Below are 10530 nucleotides of genomic sequence, written 5' to 3' on the forward strand. Positions count from 1 at the left end.
AACAAGTATTTCTCCATCAGTAGTTTCGGTTTTCTGTCAGATTTGCCAGCAGTGCAAAAGCTTGCATATACCTTTGGCTGGAGACAAAATCCTCCTATTTAGGAAGTGTGTTCCCAGTCCTCGTGTGCTGCTTTGTCTGCTTGGTCATTAAAAAAAAAATAGAAAATTAATAGCCAAAAAAAGCTGTAGAAAGTTGTTAGGTTTCCTAAATCCACAGGAATGTTGATTGTGCTCTTGGCTTTCAGCCTTCACCACTGCTGTCTGTTAACCTGCTAATGTCCCTCGTGGTACCAGTTTAACACAACCCGTTCGTCTAACAATGGCAAAGGTAACCCTGCAAAGAGACACACAGAACATGGTGTAGCTTTGAGTATTGGTCCCTTGTGTTTTATATGCAGTAGTGTTTACAGTCTGAAAAGATGAATCACTTTGTAATTTCAAGTTGTTATGATCTAGACCGTTTCTGTTAAAAAAGTTTTTTGAAACTGTTAAATATTAATGTAATTAAATTGATTGATGAACTAAGGATGAGACTAATGATTTTGATCTCTAAGTAAATTTTAATTGAGCTGTAAAGAAAAATACAAGTTATTGATTTCACATTCCTATTACGGTAAACATAAAACTATCAGAAATAAATAAGTTAATTGTGCAAATGAATATGAAGTGTCTTGTGAAGAATAGGTACTTCTTTAAATAAAAGAGCTATAGCAAAATTCCAAAATGTGCATGTGATTTTTGACTCAAGATAGTAATTCTTGGGTGAAAAATGAAAGTCACAGATGCACTCTAGTAGAGTCATGTGGACGTTAAACTTCCACTTGGCAGAAGTGAATTTTTTTGAAGCCAGTTGCTGATGGACAACTTACAGTAGTTCCTTAGTACATTGTCATGGAGATTGTTAAACATTATAAACCGTGCCATGTTTTTTTCCCAAATCTATCACTAATCAATTCTTTTAATGCAGCAATCTTTGTGAAGCCTCCTAATACCTAGAAAGGTATGATAGTTTGATGGGGGGGGGACGGTTCTGGTGGCAGGAGAGGGGATTTGCTCCCTGTGCCACCAGATCTGAGTCCCATCCCCCTCGGGGGGTTGAGCCAAATCGGCGCCTCTGCGAATTGCCCTATTTAAGTTGAGACAAAGGGACGGGAAAAGGTCTTTGGGCCCAGGAACAAGGAGAGGGCAGGAGGGCGCTGCCCTCGCTCCCGGCTCCCGGACGGGCGGCCGCTCGGGCTCGGGCCCGCGCCGCGTGCTCAAGGTGGTGCCGGGGGAGCCGCATGGGGGACTCGGGAAGCACCCCGCTCCCGGGGTGCCCGCCAGGCCGAGCTCCCCCAGAGAGGATTAAGATCTAAGAGAAAACAACCACAACGACCAGGTCAGTCAGGATGGAACAGGAGGAGGTGTACTGGAGCTGAGGCTTCCCTTGCAAATCGGTGTGAAGATGGCAGGCGGCCCCCCTGCAGCCAGGGTGTACTCGGCAGAGCAGAGACCCACTCGTGGCCCGTGGAGAAACCCACGTTGGGGAAGAGATGCCTGAGCCCAGGAGAAGTCGTGGAGCAGGGGATGCACGACGAGGTACTGTTAATAATGGGGCATGGAATGCACGACGAGGTCGTGGAGGCATCTGGAGTCCGTGGGACGACCCACGCCGACGCGAGTGGCAGCAGCTCCCTAAGAGGCCGAGACTGGTAAAGCCCGAACTGGTGCAATCCATGGGGAAGGATTGCAATCCTGTGGGCAGGACTTACGCTGGAAAAGTTTGGGGATTTTTTTCCTCGTGAGTAGGGGATCCACTGAATCAAGGGAAAAATGGTGTAAGGACTGCTCCTCCTTTGAGAAAGGAGCGGCAGTTAACAACATGGATGAACTGACCTGCACTCCCCCATTCTCTGTCCCCCTGCGCTGCCGGGTGTGGGGGGGGAGGTAGAGCCAGGAACAAAGGAAAGGGGGGTGGGGAGGTTGTTGTGTTTAAGATCTGGCCTTGTTTTCTCTTTCTCCTCTCAAGTAACCGGTTTCATTCCCTTGTGTCTCTTGTTAAGTAACTGTTAATAAATTGTTTTGTTTTAAGAAGAAAGCCTGAGTCATGTTTTGCCCGGGACCATGGTTGGTGGGTGCGCCCTCTCGGTTCTTGTCTCGACCCTCAGTCCAAAAACCACGACAGAAGGTAAAACAATGATGAATTTGGAATTGGTTTTGTTTGCCATCGGATTTTCAGTTTGCATTGGATTGCATCTATAAACGTGCATAGTTTTATGGGACAGGCAAAGTATAAATACAAGTGAAAAGATTGTCTTACAAAACAGTATGATTTCGGTATCGGAGACTTCCAAGAGAAGTAAAATGTTAGTCTACCAAAAATGGAACTAAAATGATGGGAAAAAATAAACAGAAGTGAAGATGTTTCTGTTCTGTTTCTGAAGAAGCTCTGTTTTGTTTCAATTTGTAATTCATTAGCTGGAGTAACTAAGCTAACTAATAACGATGTCTACATTAGAAGTATAGATAACCCAACTTGCCTTTTTCATTAACAGGCAGAAGTAGGTACTGGGATAAATATTGTGCCAAAATCACAGTTACTTCCGTATTTCTGCTTCTAAATATTTGGTATATCAAATTTTGTATGCACCTGCTTGTTGCACTATCTTGAACATCAGTCTTGTGGGCTGGCCCACCTTGGTTGTCCACACCAGTCCGTGTTGTGGCCTTGCTCAAACATCCCCATCCTGTTATCATTTCCCCGAGTGACCTTGGCAGCCTGTGTGGGGAACAGAGAAAGTCGGTTGCATTCCCAGCTGTCTTTTGTGGATTTGTTTGGTTTGATTTTGGCTTGGGAAGGATAGATTTCTGTCAAGTTGGCCACCTTGGGCATCTCTTTACATAGTCTTGCCTTCTCAGATGGAATCTATAATTTCCTGGAGGTTTTCTGCTTTTGCAGCATTTGGATACTGTAATATGAGTGTGAATTTCTACTACTTTATCCTTCTCTCAGAAGACTCATCGACAACAAGAGACATTTGAAAAAGGTAGCTGTAACTCCAGCTATTTCCCATAGTTCCCAGTTCCCTAAGGAAACATGGTTTTATCTGATCACTGTCTGTCTGCATTCCTGAAAAGGGATACGCTGTTTTGCATATGCCGGCCACCTCTGGCCAGATTTGGCAGCAGGCAGGAGAATGTTAATTTTCAACCATTTTTTGGAGAGAATTTGAGGCGAAGAGAGAGACCTTGCACTTTAAAAGAAAGACCGTGACTCTCACACTTTCTGGCAGCAGCCAGCTGATCAGTCAGAACACGTAGCTTCAAACTAGCTACAATCTGGCACGTCTTGCTTGTGCGTAGGTCTCCAGAAGTGATTAACTACCGTGACTGGTATGAAATGAAGAACATTTCTGGTCATCATAACCTGTCACTTTAAAGGAAGATAAACAATTTACCCACAATCTTTTATTGCTGTATTTTGGAACAGCTGTGAAAGTCCTCATAGGGAAAGTCAACAAGAATATTGCATCTGCTTACATTAGGACAGTTTTCATCCCAGAAAAGGCTACCAAACTTGAAGAGAAATAATTTTTTTTTTTTTTTTTTTTTTACAAACTCTGTTGTAGAATTGTAATCACCCTTGCTGTTTATCAAAGGCTTCCTATTGATAAATGGGCGAGACAATGTTTCAGACCTGATCTACAAAGTCTGGATTTGGCAAATCTGTAAGAAAGATCATTCCCTGGGCAGGGAACAGTTGTATTTGCAGAAGCTTGACAGATCTAAATACAGTAGGCCGACATTACGCAGCCTGCACAGTTGTGCTCTGTTTCTTCGTATTTGTGACTTTCACCAGCTGATAAAAGGTCTGTCTCTTAAAGTGGGATTTCACAGTTACCTTCCAGCTCTCCGAAACATGACTGGCTTGCATCTTTTTTAATGTTATAGAACTGAATTTAATATATTATGGGGAAAAATTTCTTGTAGCAGATAAATTAACCTGAAAGGTGAAAGTATGCTGAAGGCAACATATTTTTGAAGAACTTTTATTCACAATCAGCGTCAATGTCTAAAATATATGATTTAACTTACCAGACTAGATTTAAAAGGAGCTGTAAGCAGAGCTCATAATTCAGAGCTATGACACTACATCCTTTAATTATATACTAAATTTTTCACCTATAACTTAAACAGCTTCAGAGATTGATGGTGTGATAGAAAGCATTTATCTTCAAGATAATGTATTTAAATTTAGTCCAGAAAGTCTGAAAATTTGGTCTATGAAACAATTTGGTAATCTTCCACTTTCCAAATGGCTAGAAGAACTGCGGTGGCAAAACAATGACCTCCTGTGCTCCTCTTAATGATATAATGCTCGTATGTTTTTAAAACTCACAAAAGTTGTTGTAAAAGTCATGCTGATGTGCAGCATTATGATCCTACCTTTGACATCCTTCTGAGAAATGCTGTGATGGTCAAAGGCATCTTTATGTGTTTTACTGGCTCTGTGCCAAAACCATCACTAGCCATTGTCAAACACAGATGCATTTTGGGCTGATCAAAGCCTTTAATGCTGTCTTCTAGCCATGGTTAGCAATATTCCTGTTGATTAGACTTTTGGTTTTCACATAATTTTGAAAGCGTCTTGTATGCCTGTGATTACCTAATCGCTACTAGAAGAGACAATTTCGAACAAAACCACTTACTGTTTACTTGCTTGTAGCTACTTTTTTTGAGTGAATGGTCCTGAGTTGAAATTTAACAAGACATAACTCACAAGACAATCTGATCTCTAAAGTCACACTGAGAGATCTACCTGAGAAAGAGATCCAAGAAGCCATATATCTCTCTTCTTTCAAAAAAAAAATTCTGTGTCCATTACTCAAGGATATTCAGGTTGGTCCCAAGGAGTATTTCCCTGAATATACCACATCTCTCTGATCACTGCACCTTAATGGTAAGTAACTGCTCTGGTAGATGTACACAAGAGCGAACTCTAAACTCACTGGCTGGGATACTGCTAACAGCAGTAGCCATGAAAGCTCAGCATAGGATAACGTTCCTATTAATAAGTTCACTTTAAGGTGATCTTCAGCTCTGAAAATGGCAGCCTCGGTGCAGTTAGTTATGGAGAAAATAAAAATAATCTATCCAGTTTACACCAAAAAAAAAGTATCATGTGATGCAAGTGTTTCAAACAGGAGCATAATATTCCACCCACACATCAGCTTGTTGGAAAAGTAGTATGCCTTTGAAGAAGGTCGGAGATAACTAGTGTTGCCAGACTGGTTTTGTGCTTCAGAAGAAATAGTATTCTAGTATGTGGATTCAAGAGCTATTTATATAAGAAATACCAATAAACAGAATTTCTCTGTCACATGGTCCTTCCCAAAATGTGGCAGTTTGATGTCCTCCAGGTTTATCCTCCTCCGCATTGACATGTGACTGTGATTTTTTTTTCACAGCAGCCTTGCACACAAGGCCAAATTCCAGAAACAGGCACCTAACTGCTTCCTTCCTATTTCAGCGTCTTTCTACTAATCGGTCTTCAGTGTTGCCTCCTGATTTTTCATTTACGTCTGTGTGGTGGATTAAATTGGAAAATCATTGTGTATTCCTGAACTGTCTTGCCGTACTAACTTGAATCCTATTACAAGCTTGTTTTTAAAGCAGCCTTTCTCGCCAACTATAAAAAAATGAATTCTCTTTTTTTTTAAAAAAGGTGATGGACAAATGAGATGCCTGTGTGTGACCTGTATAACAGCTAATCACTGATGTCTTCTGCAGCAGAGCATACAAAGTCTTCTTATCATTCTTCCATAATATAAGTATTCAGACGGTCTGGTTTCACAGAACACTGGCAAAAGGAATCAACATTTTTCTGTCCTTGAAGAGTGGTTGATAGTGATAAATTAATGCCTGAGGTAACAGGTGCTATGTATTATAAATCATATCACAATAAATAATCAAAAGAGCTTATTTGGGTGTGGAAGAAGTAGAATATATATGCAATATTATGTGTCTAGAACTAGATATAGGCAGACAGCACATTCTTACCCTGTTTATATTAATATATTTACTCGAATATGTACTAGGAAGCCTATCCAATACATAATAAGGACATGAGCTCTCTTTGCTTTTCATTATCACAGAGGAGTATAGAAGTTGCTTCCAAAAGAATGACTTCTGCATACAGGAGTCATTGGTTTACCTCCGGGTCATGATTTTCATCTGCAACAGTAAGGTTTTTTTCCCACCTCCTAAATAAACCCTCCTTATAAAAAAGCAGGACTTCTAAACTATGAGGCTTTGGGTTCAATGAGGAGAAATTAAACGTGCTTGCCTCTTCAGCTCATTCTCCAACCCATACTCCTGGGCATTTACACACGTTATCTTTTTTGTTCATGGATAATGGATTAATGATCCTAAATTATAGAATATGAAGGCAGTCAGGTGTTGTTGCTTTATGCTGCAAAGCAGAGACCCATCCTTTTCAGCCCACCTTACCTCTGTTGTTTCTTTTAATTAATGTCATCAGACCAGGACCATCAGATATCAAACGCTATGCAGAGGGCAGTTCCTGACTGCAACCTAAGATCAGAGAGAGCCTGCAAAGTCCTGCAAGTTTCTCAAAGGAAGTACTGGGACGATAATGGTCAGGCTACGAAGCTGGGATTAGGTGAGAAAGGTCTTGTAGTAAGCATTGCTCTTGCCTGGTAGGAACTTTCCACAAAGTCACCCAAAAGGCTATTGATGGTGTTGGGAAGAGAAGGTTTATCTGTAGACATGCAGTTAAATGCTCTCCTTGGTAGGGCTACCGATATAAAACAAGAGAAAAAAGCTCTAACACTGTTTTTACAGTGTCCATGACATGGGCTGTAGATGTCCTTGCAGCAAAACCTTGAGTTGACCATAGTTTTGTATGAAGCTAAGTCTTTTATTTTAAGCAAGAATTTCCAAGGACTTAAAGGGTCTTTTTGACTCAAAAGCTGGGTTTTATCAGAGTATAAAAAAGAACAATTAGCTTTAACGAAAAAAAAAATTGCACATTAAAAAAGGAAATGAAGGATCTCGTTGATAATTTTGTCCCTGACACGCTCATTTTCTTAGGAAGTGGGTGTTATTTTTTATTCCACCTCTAAGAATTTTGTATTTGCAGTGAACTCTGTGCATCTTCTCTAATTCCCAGAAATACTCACCTTTAAATCACAACTATTCAAGGCCTTTCCCTGTACCTGCCCTTACCTGTGGTCTCCCATTCCCTGCTGTGCTGTGGAGTCTATGCTTTCTCACTTTCCCTCCCGGCATTTTCCCACCTTGCCTTCTTGGAGCCCCTCTTGCTGCTGGCATGCTTCTTTGCTCTGAAAGAAGGCACAATTTTTCCTCTGTCCAGAGGAAACACCTGAGACTGTTTGTGGCAATCAGGACAAGGTAAAACAATAGCCTTTCCACTCTGCTGTGAAAAGGCAGCCTTTTAAAGAAATATAATATTCTACTGTAATGTGACTTTTTAATTGTATTTTTTTTTATCGCGAGGACACCTAGACTGTGTGGCATTTGCTGTGATGAGTAAGACAACAAACTTCCAGGGATGATCAAAGTGGCTTTGTAACTGTAAAGACATTTTATGGGTTAGCCAAGTTAAAAATCACTGCATCTGAGCACATACACTAAAGTAACTAACCATTTTTTTCCCGTTCAGTCTCCTCTTTAAGCATAGGTTAAAAAGCTGAGACCAAGATAATGAGTGTTCATTAAAGAAGCGCTTGTCAGGAGCTGACAAAAAAATCTTTTCTAAAAGCAAAAATACAAATTGGCTTCTCCACATCAAAACCAGGATTGATATTTTGCTCTGAAGAAGACGGTCCGTAGTTGATCAGCTGCTTGCCAGAGTGGTGAAGAGCCACTTCTAAGCAAGGGAGGTCATGTTTTATTCAGAGTTTGGATCATTGAAGTCAATTTGGTTCAAGATTGTGTGGTAAGAAACGTGTTTACATTTGAGGTGAAGTCACCGCAACAGGTTAAAATCTTAAAACGCTCTTGCAATGAAAATTCGGAAACGTCTATTTAACTTCTTGTTGCAAATTCCTTATCATATTTAGGATAGCAGAGTCAATCATAACTTTATGCTAACCTTATATGAACCAAATTTACTGTAAATACTAAGAACATTATTACACAATGCCAGAGAAATTAACCTTAAGTACACATTGAGCATTCATCTGATACAATAATTCCTCAAAACTGAACACTAAATAACATCATTTATAATAGTTTCATGCTCATCTCCATTCTACACTTGCTGGCTGCAGGTATTTCACAGATGTTACTGAGCTGAAATTTAGTCACACCTGAAATACATTGGTTACCTGGTAAGATCCAGCTCATCCAACCTTTGACATCAGTAGAATAAATGTTTACATCAAAGCTTGTCACTCCAGATTGTCTTTATAGTCTAGAGACACTATAGCTTTTTGTTTGAGGATGCAACCCATCTTGATTATTTTAGATGTCTGCTTTAGTGTAAGATGCATCTCACTGAAGGCACCTGTATTTGCACAGGTACATCCCAGTGTGCTGGAAGCACTGCACATGAATGAGAAATTGAAAAAAAAGAGAAGAAAAAATTGAAACAAAGAGGACAACTTCCCACCGAAGCTCTCAGGCGGTTTGTTTTTGATGTTTCTGTGTTTCGTTTCATCATTTTGCACAATGGAAGGTCATGGGTATTTTACTCAGATCTGAGTTTGTGCTTTGCCAAGTTAAACCTAAGACGCCAAAGCTTCTCCTTTGGGTCATTGTTCATAAGCATGTTAAAGCAGAGAACGCTCAAGCCTTTCAGACAGTGATGTGTTTAGATGCAACAACGCCTGTGGGAGCGTATTTTGCGCTGTGTTACCTCCTGCACATACAGCGCAGGGAGTCAAAGACAGTAAAGTGAAACTCAGAACATCGGTTCCTCCCAACCATCTGGCAAACTCAAAGCTTTTGTTGCAGTTTCTGGAGTCTTTCTCTCCTTTAATTGTTGATGGAACAAGAACGTAGTCATTGTGCTGAAGCCAACAAAGGAATCTCAGCAAAGAAAATCCTGAACTTTTTTAAAGTAGGACAGTGTTTCTTCCGTTTAGAAAACGTTTGATCTGTATGAAATACTCCAGAAGCCTTAGCTTAGTCACCAGGGTCTGGGGCAAATGCAACTCAGTGCCCTGTTTTCTTGTGGAAGCTAGTGGTTCTGCTGGTGGTCTCACCAGTGCAGCCTAAGATTGGATAAACATAATTATCCTGTCATGCAGTGAAAGCTTCCAGTTAAGATCTCTGATAATGTGGTGTGGTACTGCTAATTTAGGAGTGCAAAATGAAAACATGTTAATGAGAGAGTATTGCTACTGTGAGATGTAATTCACCAGTCTCACAGTCTGTACCAGCTCTCAGTACACGTGTAATAACTTACAGTTTCTCCAAGGACTTGCTAGGAGTTTGGCGTTTTCATAGTACCTACAAGGGGAATCGTTGAACCAAAACAATATTGACAAAGGAAGAACAGTTTCTGCTTCAAAAGTTTCCAAAGAGCGATGCAGAGAAGCAGTATCCTACGGGAATGCAAAGATTCCTTTATGTATGTTACCCAGACACTCCCATACCACAGGAATGCGCCTGCTAGCCCCTGGCTGACTCATTTAATTACAGATTTATAACGCAATATATGATTTAATCAAAGAAATGGCTACAAATACAACCGTGTTTGACTTCTTTTATTAGCATATTTTATGTTCATATTTTACAATATAATAAGTTATATATACAGCATTAAACAAAATTATTAGAAAGTAAGCTTTGGCAAGATCTACAAGAAATTTTTTCATTCCTGTACATCTCTTGTGTAACGATAAAAATACTGTATTCTAAATAAAATAATGTTAAATAGTCTGTGTTCACATTGGCACCATTGATTTCAAGACCCTAACTTTTCAAGGCCCAATAAACATATAAAAGAGGATTTCTGTATCTTCTTTTAAACAAATAAAGGGTGTGTACTATTAAATGAAACATGAAATATAACAGGCAGTCCACTGAATAACACTGTAGTTACACACTGGCACAAGAAAAAGTAGAATCTTCCCATTTTCTTTTTTTTTCCCCTTTCCCTTTTTTATTTAGTAGCAATAGTCCCAAACTTTAAATTCAAGGTCTTGAAAATCTTGTTGAAGATTTCTGAGTTGTCAGGAAATCTAGAAATCTTATTGAAGCCTGTTGAAATCTGCATTAGTTTGTCATTGATTTCAAGACAGCACGAATTTCACCTTTAAATTAAACATTAATTAGCTAGTTAAATGTTCAAATAAATGCAGCTTGCTGCTTCCTTTAAAAGAACAGTCAAAATTCTCATCAAATTTGGCATATGCAAATGAATGAAGAACGTGTTATGATACGAAAGAAATGGTGGAAGAAGACTAACGAGAAGGATAGGTTTTTATATTGCAGTATGTACTTCCTCTGCTATACAAATCAAGTGCTGAAAAGATAGTAAATATAGATGTTAAAGGGTGA

The sequence above is a fragment of the Tauraco erythrolophus genome, chromosome 1 (assembly GCF_009769465.1).
Source record: "Tauraco erythrolophus isolate bTauEry1 chromosome 1, bTauEry1.pri, whole genome shotgun sequence".
Classification (NCBI taxonomy): domain Eukaryota; kingdom Metazoa; phylum Chordata; class Aves; order Musophagiformes; family Musophagidae; genus Tauraco; species Tauraco erythrolophus.